The sequence below is a fragment of the Urocitellus parryii genome, chromosome 8, assembly GCF_045843805.1.
Source record: "Urocitellus parryii isolate mUroPar1 chromosome 8, mUroPar1.hap1, whole genome shotgun sequence".
In the NCBI taxonomy this organism is placed as follows: domain Eukaryota; kingdom Metazoa; phylum Chordata; class Mammalia; order Rodentia; family Sciuridae; genus Urocitellus; species Urocitellus parryii.
Genome location: NC_135538.1, coordinates 153870182 through 153886106, shown reverse-complemented (window position 1 = coordinate 153886106; position 15925 = coordinate 153870182). Strand labels below are relative to the sequence as shown.

Below are 15925 nucleotides of genomic sequence, written 5' to 3'. Positions count from 1 at the left end.
AGCCTCTTAGCCTCTCAACTCTCCCACTCCATTGTATAGACCTCCATAAAATTGGAAAAAAAGAAATTGGATGTTCCTCCACCCATTCCTAACTATTTATTGGCCATCATGTATGATGAATATTGAAAGTCACAGAAAGCACTAAGACAAGTTCCAAGGGTCTTATGAAATAGAAAATAGTGATTTCTGGCAACTGTTGGAGTTATCATTGCCGGTTCTCAAAAGGTAAAGTCATGGATGAAAGACATAATAATGATTGCAAAGGAAATCACTGATGATCTCATTGTGTAGGGGAGGGTTATTTTCATCAGATGGAAAATTCTGAATTTTTTGATGGCTGAGAGATAATTTATGGAGCTATAGTCATGCTACTTGGGGAGTGGTTCTCATGCAAAGTGATTTTCACTTATTCTATTCTTTCCTTTCCTTCCTGAAAGACACCTTTTGAAATCACATCTATAAAGTAGCAAGAGGCTCTTATTTTCTACGACTTATAACAACTTAATAATACAGGTGTCACCTAGAATAAAATTCCTCAAACAATATTCCACAAAACTAGAGTCAACACTTTTCAAAACCACAGAGTCTACAGACTGTGTCCCCTAAATTGCAATCCAGGATGTCGGTGTGCTACAGCTTGGTTCCAGCCATCCAACCCAGGGGGTCCGGGGACTGCGGTTGAGGCCCAGCTGTAGAGCAGTCGCCTACCACATGCGAGGCCCTGGGTTCAATCCTCAGCACCACATATAAGTAAATAAAATAAAGGTGTTGTGTTCAACTACAACTAACAAGTAAATATTACAAACAAACAAACAACAACCAAAAGAATTAACCGGAATTAACCATTTTTGAACACCAAAAATTCATTTTGGAGGAGAACATACACACTGAAGTAAAAAACAAAAATCCATGTTCTCTGGAATACGACAACGCCGTGGAGTTAGTTCCTAGGAGCTGCATCTTTGGCAGATTGATAGGACTTGATGGATGCTACACGTCAGTAATCCCAGGAAGATGTGAGTTAACGCACACTTATCATAGATAATTAAATAATTTCCAGCACCACATCGGGAGAGTAGAAATGGGGGCTTTGGTGGATGGCTGTCTGCGCCCCGGGCGTGCGCTCCCTCCCGCGGTAGGATGCCGTCGGAGGGTAGGGTCAGTGGGGGAGCCCCCTCGGGGAGCCCAACGCCCTTTCCCGCCTCCTTACGGACTCCGTCTGTAGGTTTGGTTTTGTCTGGACCTTCCCTGGGTCCTGGTCTTTGGCCGGGAAGTCCCCACACTGACGGCAGCGGAACCCCGGCTCCAAGATGAGGCCTAACAGGACACGGCCCTGGCCCTCAGCTGCGCTTCCCAGATTCAGGATCTGTCCAGGCAGCGCCCTGCGCCTTTTTCCTGGGTGGACGCTCGGGACAGACGCTGTGCAGGAGAGAGGCGGGGTGGGAGTCCAGCCCCTCGAGAGAAAAGTTGGTGGAGAAAATCTCGATCCATTTTTATTGCTTTTTCTTTGACGCTTCCTTGATTTTTAAAAATCATACCATGCAAACCATAAACCACATACCATAAAATTGACACTGTAATTCATGGATTTTCTTTCGTCCATCCTCTGAGTTGTGCAACAGTCATCATTATCTAATTTCTCAACATTTCATCATACACTAAGCAAATTCTGTTCCCATTTCCTTCTTTCTCTAGCCATGACCACCTCTAATGCTGTGTCTCTAGATTTGCTTATCCTGGACATTTCGTATAAATAGAGTTATATACAGTGTAGAAAATATTTTATTTAAAATTATTTTATTTTATCTTTTTAAAAAAAATTTTTAGTTGTCAACGGACCTTTAGCTTATTTATTTTTTTAATGTGGTGCTAAGCATCGAACGCCAGGGCCTCATACATGCTAGGCAAGTGCTCTACCACTGAGCCACAACCCCAGCCCCATTAACTTATTATTATTATTTTTTAAATGTGGTCTTTCCTGCCTGGCTTCACTTCTTTAGAACGATGCTTTCAGAGTTCATCGATATTGTATGATGCCTCAGAACTTCATTCCTTTTAAAATACTTGCATTTGAGTTTACATCCCAAAGATTCTTTCAGTCACTCCATTTCCTCAGTATCATTAAAAAGAGGAAGATATTGGGGTTGGGGTTGTGGCTCAGTAGCAGATTGCTTGCCTTGCAAATGTGAGGCACTGAGTTTGATCCTCAGCACCACATAAAAATAAATAGACAAAACAAAGATATTGTGTCCATCTATAAGTAAAAATTTTTAAAAAGAGGAAGATATAAATACAAAATTTCATAGTGATATTTTCTTGGTGAATGGATGGAAATAGAGAACATCATGCTAAATGAAATAAGACTCAGTAAACACACACAAAGTACCAACCAAAAACAAATAAAGGAACTCTGTAATCCCAGCAGCTCAGGAGGCTGAGAAGGGAGGATCGCCAGTTTAAAGCCAGCCTCAGTAATTAGCAAGGTGCTAATCAACTGAGTGAGCCGCTGTCTCTAAGTAAAATATAGAAAAAGGGTGGGGATGTGGGTCAGTGGTTAAGTGCCCCTGAGTTCAATCCCTGTACCAACCAACCAACCAAATAAATAAAATAAATAAATAAAGGAGTAAAAGAAAGATTAGTAGAGCTGAGGAAGGAGAATAGGAGGGAGGAGTGGATGAAAAAGGGGAATTTCAAATTAAATTCCTTGCATATATGTGATTTTGTAAAAATGAACCCAACTACTATGTATAACCTAATACTGAAATTAAAAGAACTAGGAGGAGGGGGAGGGGGAGGGGAAAGAGGAGGAGGAGGAGGAGGAGGAGGAGGAGGAAGAAGAGATTATGATCCCCTACTTTTACCTCTACTCCAGGAAAAATAATGAAATCGCAGAAAAGAAGTACTTGGAGCATCCATGCAGAGTTATCAGAAAGTCAAGATGGCACTGTTGTGCAGGTCATGCAAAATAAAATCTGCCAAGAACCAGAACAGGTGAATTCCTCTCTGAAGAACTTCAAGAAGTCCTTTCTGTTATCAATTTGAACAATGTAAAAAGATATAATTTTTTAAAGGGGTAAGCACAAAAAAGGACTTAAATCTAAAATCTTCTGCTACGTGGTCGGATGCATTATCCATTGAACCACTGGTCCTCAGCGAGTATGACCGAAGGTAATTATACGTTCTTCCTAAAGAAAGTAAGAACAGTTACATCAGGATGAAAACAGAAACAAGTTGAAAAAAAAATTGTTTCAAGGGCTGGAGTTGTAGCTCAGTGGTAGAGCACTTACCTAGCCCGTGTGAGGCACTGGGTTTGATCCTCAGCACCACCTAGAAATAAATCAAGGTATTGGGAAGATCTGCAACTAAGAATATTTTTAAAAAATCATTTCAATTTGCAGAAGTTACATTCTTTCAACAGAGTTTTAGTTTGCACGTTACATCCCCTTAAAAAATTTATATTTATGAAGGAATTTTCCGCTTTTGAATATCATTTATCTGATTGAGTGGTTGTCCTTTGCATTTTCATTGATTTGGTTTCTTCTGGTTTCTGTCGTTTATACTTGTGAAAATTTCATTAATTTAGGGAGTCAGTTCCTCTGTCCATTCATTAAGCAATTTTATTTTTCTTGTATATTTATGTTGGATTGATACTGGGAATAGATCAATAATTAGTGATCCATACTTTAAACTTTTAAAGAAAGTGAAATAAAATACAATCAAGGTATCAATCATGTTTTCCATCTCACTCTAGAAAGAATCATATCTTTCGAGAAAATAATTTCAGTCTCTAGGCAGCAGAAAAGACCTTCCGAAACACCTCCCCACATCCAAATCAGGCAAACGGGCAAGAATTCAAAAAAGGTGAATATCTTAACAACCTGTTAAGGTCTGTAAATAAGTCAAAAATAACACCTGGTATTTTGCCAGAGAAATGTTAGAGTTCGTAAACAAGTCTGGATGGTGCCTGGCAAAATGTCAGAGGGAGTGGTTTGAGAAGTAACAAAAGCGAGCCATTAAGTGTGGAGATTCCTTATTGGTTGACTGATGTATCTAGTTTATGCTAATTAAGATAAGCTGTGCAAAATGTATAAATAGCTCTGTTGTCCTACAATAAAGGGCTCCTACTCCTGCTGTATCAACGTGCACAAGTTATTCGTCACCGCCCCCCCCCCCCCCCCCCCCCCCCCCGCTATTTTGCTGCAGCCGGACCGGCAACAACCGAATTGGGTCAGCAATTTAGAAGCTCGAAATGGAGACAGTCATGCAGTTAAAGAATGCCAGACGTCATCAGAAAATCAGGCTAAACCTACTTAAGGGCTCGAGACAGGCAGAGAAATAAAGCAGCTGGTCCCGCACCCCGCCCCGCCAGGTCGCGTTTCCCGCCTTGGCCGAGTTTCCAGCAGGGTTTCCTAGGAGCGCTGGCAACCCGCACCTACACACCATAACCCTGACCCTTCGGGCTCCCCGCAGCCGGCGTCCTGCTCTTCCATCAGCAGCGCTCGGAGTTTTGTTCTGGATATTTTATTTAAAAATAAATCCGAGGGCTCTGCTGCTGCTCCGCGTTTAGCAGTTGCACACACGCCCCCCCAAAGCAGGGTCCAGACTGCGAGCCCCACGCCCTTCCTTAGTTACCAAAGGCGCTCCTCAGGATCCTGGTCCACAGTACGGATCCTGGTCCACAATATGGATCCTGTCCACAGTAGGATCCTGTCCACAGTACCTATCCTGTCCACAGTAGGGATCCTGGTCCACAGTACGGATCCTGTCCACAGTAGGATCCTGTCCACAGTAGGATCCTGTCCACAGTACCCATCCTGTCCACAGTACGGATCCTGGACCACAGTATGGATCCTGTCCACAGTAGGAATCCTGGTCCACAGTAGGATCCTGTCCACAGTGGAGGAAGAGCGACACCGAGGAGCGCTGTGGCAGGATATGGGCCTGTGCGGGAAGCCTTAACCACTCGGTCACCACAGCCTAGGGTTAGGGTTAGCACCTACACACTAAAAACACGGATTGCAGAAGGCCCTGGCTGGACTCTGTCAATGTTTGGCATGTTTAATTTCAGCAATTCACAAAAAGTACTCCTCAAACCCCTTCATCAGACCCGTCCACTCAACCCCTTCCCAGCCTTATGCTTGACCTCCCCCTCTCCAGGCTCTTTGCGGCTAAATCTCACCTTTTTGACAAAGACAGCAATAGTCCGGTATTACAAGAATCTCTGATCCATGCGCTACCCCCGCCCCGCCCATCCACCCACCACGGTTTTCTGAATTGCCTGTATTCATCTCATAGTTGTAGCAGGGAATGAAGCATGGAGTTGTGTGACCAGTGTTCTATTCAATTGTGCTCTTCACAGATAATGCATCGTGCATTGCTGCTATGGAGAACAAGTTTTCAAATGCACATGCCCTTTGAAGCAGCTTTTCCACCAATGTGCAACGTATACTTGCACACATGAGAGATTTTGTAGTGTTGAAGCTTATTCTCTGCACCATCATTTAAAATTGTGAGATTGGGAGAAACTCAAGTAATTCGGGTTTTATTAAATAAGTGTTTTTAAACTTATGATTTAACTGAATAGATCAGAATTATATGATTAGATAAATTATGGCACAACCACATAGTGAAGTAGTGTGCATATTTAAAAGGGAACAAGAAAGAGCATGATGTGTGCAGACGTTTGAAAAAAAAAGTTTGGAGTAATGTGCACCAATGGGAAACAGATTTGTGTTAGATTGCATATGTATTTTACAAAGTATCTCTTCAAGAATAGGGAATTGATGAACACAGACACTCAGAAGATGGCTTCTTGGAGGCTTTGGCAATCTTTCAGACTCCAGTGATAACCAATGCTGCACTGTGGGGCTGTACCTCCCAACCCAAATTTCAGTTCAGAACCATTCCTTTTTAAAGCACTTTAATAGTTTGCTTCACTACCACTGACTGCTGTGAAAAGTGTAGGAAGGAAGCTTGCCGCAGGCCGGCTGCAGCAAAATAACCAGGGGGGTGACGAATAACTTGTGTAGTTGAGCCGTTTATTGTAGGACAACAGAGCTATTTATACATTTTGCACAGCTTATCTTAATTAGCATAAACTAGATACATCAGTCAACCAATAAGGAATCTCCACACTTAATGGCTGGCTTTTGTTACTTCTCAAACCACTCCCTCTGGCATTTTGCCAGGCACCATCCAGACTTGTTTACGAACTCCAACATTTCTCTGGCAAAATACCAGATGTTATTTTGACTTGTTTACAGACCTTCACAGAAGCTGTTTTTCTGAAGAAAAAGAGGAAGTAAAGATGAAAGAAAAGAGAGAAGGAAAGGAGGGGGGAAAGAAAACAGAACCCAATGAGACAGTCAGGTTCACTGCAATATACCACCCAAGATCTCTGAACCAAAGTGTTCTGATTAATGCTTTTGCTGACTTTGTTAAACAGGCTAGCATTAGCCAATGTGCACTGCCTAACAGGATACCCTCTTAATTAGGATGCCTAATGGGCTACTTAACAACAGTTCTGGGGGGTTCCATGATGGAGGATGCAGTTAATTTCTGGGGACCTCCTTTTCCGGCTTGTGAACAGCTGCTTTCTCACTTGTGCCTTCCTGTGATCTTCCCTCTGTGTATACAGAGAGAATGATCTCTGTATTAGATTCCTCTTCCTATAAGGACACCAGCCCTGCTGGACTAGAGCCCCATTGTGTGGCTTCCTTGAATCACTGCCCATCTCACATCAGAATTAACCAGGGCTTTAACGTCGTGAATCAGGGGAGAGAGGGTTCAGTCCATAATGACATGCAACCGGTCTTTGATGGTCTGCTGCTAACGTTGTCTGGGTTCCAGGCATCACCCTGTGCTCAGGGATTCCAGTTCAGTGGTGATTTGTAGCATATGGGGAGGGTCCGCCATTGAGCACTGTAAGGCTGCTGGGAATCTTCTCTTGACTTTGGTAAAAGGCTTTCTGGAAAAGCCCAGAGTGCATGAGGTCTTAGGTATTGCTCCATAACCCCATTCAGCATTTCAATCTACCTTAACCTTTAGATAACTGGCTCTAAAGTACACCAAGGAAGTACTGATATTTCAATCTCATTTATTTGGTCTCACCCTGGCTTTGGGTGCATAACATCAAACCACTAGCCAGAAAAACCTAGAGCTGTTTTCAGCTGCATGAGCTATAACCTTGAGTAAGGTATCTCTGCCTAGAAGCCCAATATCAACACATCAAATCTGATGCAATATTTAAAATCCTTTCATCTTGATCCCATACCCTTAAGATCCATTCCTATTAAGATCTGGGTCAGCGTTCTGTCAATATAAACTGGGTACAGTTTGTGTCTGACCCTATGGGGCCTCAGGTTCAAGAAGAGGTGTTAGCTAGAGATGCTGCAGGATACCAGCAGAGCCTCACAAGACCATTGCCTCAGAGGCCATTGCAGATTAGTCAGGCAAGAGGTCTAAATTCTTGGATTATGGAGAAGTGATGATCCCACCAGGTAGCACAAAGGCATGTAGACTAATTTTTGTAAATACGATTGAGGAAGATAACATTTCTCACCTTCCCTTCTGTTTTCATTCCAGAAAAAAAGAAAAAGTCTTCATGCTCCTATTTCAAGAAAATCTCAACATAGTCTCTTGTCACTAAAGTGTCATGCAGTTTTCCTCCTTTCCTTGATTACTAGCCCACTTTTGTCCATCCCCAGCATCGGAAGAAGTGTCTTTCCTCATCCATTGCTGGGTTGGTGGCTGAGGCCTCTAAAGCAAGACAGACCAGCAAGAGAAAAAAACGCCAATTTATTAAGATTATGTGCCACGGTGCCTTCCTAAGGACAGGAATACTTGAAGAAACAGGTAACCCTGTGTATTTATGCTAGGTTTGAAGAAGAGGTAAATAAATATGGAGAACAACTATGAAGAAATCTGGATAATATGACCTAGTGGCAATAAATGGGGGCAGGGTGCTTAGCAGGATCTGAGTGTTCACTGTCTCCCCTGCTCCTCTCCTTAGGGTGCAGGGAAGGCACCCTTGGAGTAAGGGTCTTGAGACCCAGTTAGGGAGAATGGGTGGGGGAGGTGGGAATGACCTTCCTACTTTTATGGTTTTCCCAAATGTCAAAGTGCCATCCTTTGGCGTGGCATGCCCTAAACCACATCACCCTGCAGTGGGAATTAATACTCTATATAGGTCGTTCACTTTATAGCAGTAAGTTCAGAAAACTCTATTCTGAGTCTGAGCCTCATCAAGAGTGACTGTGGCCAGTTACATCTAAAAAGCAGATTGTTAAGGTCTGTAAATAAGTCAAAAATAACACCTGGCATTTTGCCAGAGAAATGTTAGAGTTTGTAAACAAGTCTGGATGGTGCCTGGCAAAATGCCAGAGGGAGTGGTTTGAGAAGTAACAAAAGTGAGCCATTAAGTGTGGAGATTCCTTATTGGTTGACTGATGTATCTAGTTTATGCTAATTAAGATAAGCTGTGCAAAATGTATAAATAGCTCTGTTGTCCTACAATAAAGGGCTCCTATTCCTGCTGCATCAATCTACAGAAGTTATTCCTCACCCCCCCGGCTATTTTGCTGCAGCCGGACTGCGGCAGCAGATATTGTCAATTAGGTTGGCAAATACTTATTATTATTATTACTATTTTATTATTTGCTTTAACATCATATTTAGTGTACATCTGGGTTCGTGCTAAAAAGTTCTTGAGATCAAGAGTGAGGTTACTTATAACCCTTTTAAAACATTGTTGTCTGCACCCGCTATAAATTAGGGCAGTAACGCAACAGGATGATGTTTCCGTGACTTTATAAGGAAGCCTCACTGCTAGACACTGGGTCTCCAGCGCAGAGGCTGCGTCTTTTGTGTTTGGCTCTGCTGCGGGATCTGCGCCTTGCGCTTCCCAGTGTCTCCGGAAAGCTGGTCTCTCCGTGGAGCCAGGTGGCTACTGCTGGCCAATTAACTGCACAGGGAACACCGAGGGCAGCTGCAGCAGTTTTCGTGACCTCTGGCCCTCTCCCGGGCTCAGAAGTCTGCTTTAGTGTTTTCGGAGTCATTATCTGCCACCAAGAGGCGAGCATCACAGCGCTGTGCCCACGGTCACCTGTGCAGACAGCACGGGGGATCTGGAAATCAATCCACAGACCGTCACTCTTTCCGCATTTGGGACCCAGGGCGGAGGCTTTGCTGGATCTGGAGTTATTATTATTAATAAATAGAAAAGAAGGGGGGAAGCCACCAGAGTGACCCCAGGGACAGACCCCAGCTGAACGCTCTGGAACCCCACAGGGAGAGCTTGTCAATTACACATGGGAGGGAGGGCCGCCAGCAGCCGTTTCCGTAGTGTAGTGGTTATCACGTTCGCCTCACACGCGAAAGGTCCCCGGTTCGAAACCGGGCGGAAACAGGATGCCTGCAGCCTAGCTTTTAGTTACAGGATCTTATCCTTCCTTGCCACGTAGGTCTGTTACCCAAGTGTGCGCTTCTCTCAAACAAGAATGGAACCCGTTAGACGTGTCAAACAAGGGTAATCAATATTAGGACTAACTAAACAATAGTATGTGAACAGAGAGAGGTGTTTTATACTGTTTCTGTGCTCCAATAGGGAAACCTTGAAACTATGGAATACGGATACTTGTTTTGAACCTATATTGTGTTTATTCTTAAGATATTTAACCTAAAGTTAAAAAAAAAAAGAATAACAATAGGAAGATTGATTGGATTACCTGTATTTAATAAGCAGTAACAATGGCTTGTTTCTTCTGTCTCATGGTACACTACAATTTTTTCTTTTTTTAGTTGTTTTCTCTTCCCATCATATTTCTGAATTTTTTCTTTTTTTCTTTTTTTAGTTGTTTTCTCTTCCCATCATATTTCTGAATTGCTTGCAGAATTTAGAAACTTCTTTCTTTTTAAAAAATTTCTTTTGTAGAATCACACAACTCCTCCTACCTCCCTCTGGTTAGGGAAGCACCTGCCCTAAGCTACATCCAGCCTTCTCTTCAAGGTACTGCAAGCACTGTCAGGCAAGACTTTCCCTGACATGTAGCTGTGCTTGATCAAGTCCACATTTCACTCCTTTTGGGTGTCCATTTATGTGATGACATCGAACTATATATTTTTTCAATAAAAGATGCACGTCTCTGAGTGTGCCAACCTTGTCTAGAAACTATAGGATAAAAACATCCACAAGTTGGGATGGTAAATTTACATGTGAGTTAGACTCAGTCATGGTGCCGAGACACTGTGTGTGGGTGAACATTATTCCGGATGTTTCTGTGAGAGTGCCTTTGGATGACATTTTATTTACACTGAATGAAGCTGACTACCTGTCATGACGTGTGGGATTCCTGTAGTCAGCTAGGCAGAAGAAAAGGCAGACTCCTCCAGCAAGAGGCAACTCTGCCAGCAGGCTGTATTTGGATTCGAGCTCAACCCTTTCCTGAGTCTCCAGCCTGCTGGGCTCCCTTGTCAGATTCTGGATTTGCCAAAGCTCACTTAAAAAAAAAATAGGATTCAGGGACACCTGCTACACCCTGGCATGGGAGACTATTTGGAACAGTTGCAGCAGCTAAGGCACCCCTGCCACGGGGTATTCCTGTGTGGTAAACACTGGGCTCAACTTTGGACACAGCATTGGCAAGTGGGAACTCACAGCCAGTGTGGTGTGGTGGCTAGTGAACAGAAGACCACCAAGAGGAGCATCAGGGATGAGATGGTCCAGGTGATGGACACCACCTGGGGATGGTGCAGCATGCAGAACCTGATGAGCTACTGGGTTATCAGATACTGAGGGTGGAGGCTTTCTGCTCACTAGACTTGGCAGGTTCATTACTAAAACTGGAATTTATGAGCAAGTGCACAGATAGGCCCAGGAGAAGCTGCAGGAGCTTCACTAGAGTTAGGGCAAGCAAACAGTCTTCATCACCCTCCTCAACTGTGTGAGCCAGTTCCTTAAAACAAAGTCCTTCTGTATTTGCACACATGCTTGCACACATGGTTGTGTTTCTGGGGAGCCCTGACCAGTGCAACTCTTGTTACTTGACACTGTTTGACTCTGTCAGACATAGCAAACAACACCTACTGAAATTTCAACAGCACCATTGCAATGCAGGTGGTTTTCAAAGAAATCTTTGTCTTTGGGTCTTTGAGAATGAGGAGCATTGTGGTGTCACAGGACAGTTGACAATGACAGGGCAGGGGAGTCTCTGGGGGTGGTGGGTGGCACCCTGTCATTCTCTGTCTTCAACTTGGCAGCCTTTGTGGAAAGCAGCTCGGGAAAAGTCCTGCCAGTGGGATCTAGGACCAGACCTGTGGATCTAAGACCAGACGTGAAGATCACTTTCAGTCCATGAAGTCATACCTAGGACAGGCTTTCTGTTTTTCCTTCCCTTCAGCTGGCTCGAATTTCCCAGAGTGGTTCAAAATAGAACATCCCAATTATTGGCCTTCCACAATGTGCTGACAGCTTTCCTTGGCACACTGGTGTTCCACAGGGGCGAGCTTCAAGGTCATGGCTTTTTGTTTTTTGAAGAAAAATTGTCATGAAAGAAGCACTAAAAGGAAAGCACAATGTCCCTGGTGAACAATGAGAGTGATCACCAAGGATCTTGGTTTCTTCTTACCTCAGGAGAAAATCTAGACCACCTCGATGGTGTTGTGCAGTGTCTGGAAGGCTGACAGAAGGCCTGGACATAATTAAGGAAATAATGAGCCTTTGTTGATGGGGACTTTGACTACATCATGCTACTGGAATAAATCAGAGTGATTTTTAGTGATTTTAGATCAGTTGGTGACCTCACCTGATGGGTCGCCAGAACCTGCAGAGGAGCAACCAGGTAGTTGCTGAAGAGAAGCAGATGGAGAAATCTTTGAATATTTCAAAGGAAGATTATCTGAAGAAATAGAGAAAATAAAGGCACAAAAGAGGCCAAAACCATTGGAAGTGGTGAAAGACCTTCTTGAGGCAGATAAGAAATATCTAAAAACCGTGCTGCTACTGTAAATTGAATCCAGCGATCACAGATGAGGATGGGAGATGAGATTCTTAGCATTTGAACCAATGAGGAGTTGTGAACTCATCTGGGACCCAAGGATGGGAGAAGCCCTCTGCTAGGTCTGCACTGGGAGAAACTCTTTGACATGGACAATGTACTTGGATGATAGAAGAATGCATGTCAGTTTCAGTCATCCCATTGCCAAAGTTATGGGGGAAAGGAACAGGTGGGAAACACAGCAAGAGCGATTTCAGTGTGTGAGAAGAAATAGGGTGAACTGGTTCTGGAAGTCAAAGTCCAAACAAAGTTACAGTCATTAAAGTAACAGTCACCTAAAGTTATTAGATGAGCAGACAGAAGATTCAAAATCAAGTCACTCACATGCAAATTAAAGCACAAGAAGCAATCCATTGCTGCGGTGAAAACCAAACAAAACCAAGGATGACGACTTGAAGACTAACTGCCAATCAAAAACACTAACTGGGCTGTCCACCAGGAGAAGGGTTTTGGGCTCTGTGAAGAAAGCTGCTGGAGTGGGGGTGGAGCAGAGGGGGGTGTGGGAGAGAGAGAGAGGGAGGGAGAGAACACATGGTTTTCAAAGCCTGAGTGGAAGCTGATTCCTCCAGGGATGACCATCATAAAGCCAGTCCCCATTGTTAAAAGATAAACTTGGCGTGGTCGTGCATGCCTGTAATCCCAGTGGCTTGGGAGGCTGAGGCAGGAGAATCACATGTTTAAGGCCAGCCTCAGCCACTCAGTGAGGCCCTAAGCACTTTAGCAAGATCTGGTCTCAAAGTAAAAACTTAAAAGGGCTGGGGATGTGGCTCAGTGGTTTAAAAGGTCTTGGGTTCAATCCCTAGTAAAACAGCAAAAACAACAACAAACAATTTAGGCACTGTAAAGATTTAATCTCAGCAGACCACTGTGCCATCTGGCAACACCAGATGAGGGGGCCACAGGAGGAACTATTGCCGCAGTCCAGTCTGCAGCAAAATAAGGGGGGGGGGTGCCGAACAACTTGCCGAACAACTTGTGTAGATTGATACAGCAGGAGTGGGAGCAGTTTATTGTAGGGCAACAGAGGTATTTATACATTATACACAGCTTATCTTAATTAGCATAAACTAGATACAGCAGTCAACCAATAAGGAATCTCCACATGGCTTGGCTGGCATTATTCACAAATCACTCCCTCTGGCAATATGCCAGGCGCCATCCAGACTTGTTTACAGACTCTAACAAACTATAGGTGTTCAGGGAGCAAGACACAGAAAAGGCATTTGATTGATACTAGTTTAATACCCCTAGTTAGAGGCCAGTTTGGTGGTTTCTGATTGGTGAGTCTTAATTTTAGTAAACTTAATTTACTGTTTACAGTGAACTTCAGTTTGTGTAGGAACCCAAGGTATGGGAAAGTCTCAGCCTACTAACCACCCAATTAACAAGGCAACAACCAACACTACAAGAGAGAGTGTAAGGGTCCCGAGAGACCACACAAGAGACCAGCCTCATGCAATTGCAGGGGGGAAGTTTTATTGAACCAGCATGCTGGGGCTCAAGGCTCACTCAGGAAGGGAGAGCAGCCCAGAGCCCAGAGCAGAGGTCAAGCAGAGCTTAAGTACACTTTTTGGAGAGGGTGGGGGGCTTTGCATACATCAGAACAAATCATCTTTAGGCGAGGGAAAATTGAACAACAACCCTGAGCCATGATTAGTGCATACATTGGCGGGAACAGATTGGACAGGGGTGATTGGTGCTCCTAAGTGGGGTACACATTCAAACTGATTGGTTTAGGTCCTGCAATGCCTACGTCTGAGCTATTTGGAGCCCTTAGCTAATAAACAACCAGGGAATCAATGGAAATATTTACTGGGCAGTTCAGGTATTGTTCTAACAGCTACAGAGATTACAGGTTCCGGGGGTAGCAGAGGAATTTTAACAATACCTGGCCTATTATTATTATTTTTAGCCCAAGCCTTTCAATTTAGAAACCTTACAATCCCCAGTCTTTTACACTTTAACTCAGACTCTTGCAGCTTAGAATCAGCTTAGAAATTTTACCTTTACAAGAGATACCAAGATATTTGCTCTTATGTAAGAGTACCAAAAAAAAATAGTAGAGGTTTCTGAGTTTTATAGAAATGGTATAATGCTAATGTTAACAAATTGAATCAAAGGCAATTGAATATGTTTATTGCTCTTAGTAATAATAACTGATTTCACTGGTGATACACAAATAAATATAACTAAATATAGGATATGAATAAATATAATATGCTTACAAGTAAACACTAATACATTACCTTGTAATACAATCATACCTAAGTTTTATAGGTGCAATCAGTCTACTAGTAAAAACATTCAGATAAAATGATAAATATAGGTATGAAAACATGTCAAGGTTTCTGGGAAGATGGTATCGATGTCCCTGTCCTTATCCTCCTTATGGGAATAAGCCCCCTGGATGTCATATGTAGGATGGACATAAGAAGACCCCCGAAAGATGGAGAGTGAAATGCGCCCTGTTACTTTGGACCATGGCCCAAGTGGACCGCAGAGCAAACCCGGAAGTGAGCAGGCGGCGGAAGGGGCGGGGTTTCCGCTGTCCCTGGGGAGGGAACGTCTGACCTGAAGGCCTGGCTAACTCCTAGTGGCTGCCAGCGTGCTGGGGACCCAGCCTGGAACACAAGGACCTGGGGGACATTTAAAATCCAAACTGTAGCAGCGGGGAAACCAAGAGAGGCCAGCCTAGGGCAGTTTGTGTTTGCACTGTCGGGTGGAGAGCCACGAGGAACCGCAGCCAGGATTCCCGACGAGAGATCTAGACGAAAACAGCCTGAACCTGGAGAGCAGAGGCCGCCCGGCGCCCAACAGTGGGCCGGGCTGAGGGGCAGAAAGGGTCTCCGGGCTGGGAGCCGCAGGAGGGGCAGGCGCACGCGGAGGGAAGAGGGAGGGCGGTGAGCACCACGGAGCGGGAGAACCGGAGGGAAGGAGCAGATGACTTTGGTTTCCCCATTTCCTTCCTTGCATTTCGACTAGAGCACAGAACAAATGACGACGACCAACGCAGACACGAAGTTAAGAAGGTGCTCAAATAAAAAGCGCGAGCTCACCCCTTTTTAAAAAATAACAATTTACAAATTTCTTGGCGGAAAGGATGACCTGGCTGATCAAAAGATAGAGGACTCCTTTCTCCAAAAGAAGGGAAAGCGAAGAGGAGCAGGAGTCCTTCCAGCATTGATGGGGCCTCAACTTCAGATGAAGCAGGGGGAGAAACACGGACACTGCGCGGCGGCTGGAGAGGCGCAGGGCCGCGGGGCGCGGGGTGCTGCCGCCGCTCCTGGGTGGGCTCCGCCAGCGGTGGGTCCGGCGGGCGCGGGCTCGCGCCGCTTCCTGCCCGCCAGCTTCCGCACCGGCCGGCGACCCGCGTCTTCCGACCCCTGCGACCGTCCCGGTGCTGGACGCCACGGCCTCCAGCCTCCACCGGCCTCGTCGCTGGCGCGACTCTCGCGTTTTGCAGCGCGGGAAGAGAGCTGCGCTCTTCAGGGTGCGTCCTCGAGGCCCCGGCCGCGGCGTTCGGTACGCCCCGGCGTCCCCGTGCGTCGCCACCCGGCGACAGCGCCAGGCGGACCCCGCGCCGAGCTGCCTACGGAAAACACAGAGCGGAGGGGTCGCCGCGCACAGGGCCCAGCCTCCCAGAGGGAGCAGCTCTCTCTGGTTGGTGCGGAGTCCTTCCCTCTTCCTTTTAAAATAATGAACAATAAGAAAGAGCGGAACTCATTCTTCATAGAAGAAAAACGTCCCGGACATTAGAGATAGTTCAAACCGTGAAAGAAAGCGCGGCCTCGCACAGCCGGCCGGTTAGCTCAGTTGGTTAGAGCGTGGTGCTAATAACGCCAAGGTCGCGGGTTCGATCCCCGTACGGGCCA

General features: G+C 45.0%; 2 non-coding genes across 2 annotated transcripts; both read left to right on the top strand.

Annotated features, from left to right (window-relative positions):
- The first annotated feature begins 9333 nt into the window (after window positions 1-9333).
- On the top strand, window positions 9334-9406 carry Trnav-cac (transfer RNA valine (anticodon CAC)). Its single transcript has one exon. It is a non-coding gene; the product is annotated as a tRNA-Val (tRNA).
- Window positions 9407-15851: 6445 nt separating this feature from the next.
- On the top strand, window positions 15852-15925 carry Trnai-aau (transfer RNA isoleucine (anticodon AAU)). Its single transcript has one exon. It is a non-coding gene; the product is annotated as a tRNA-Ile (tRNA).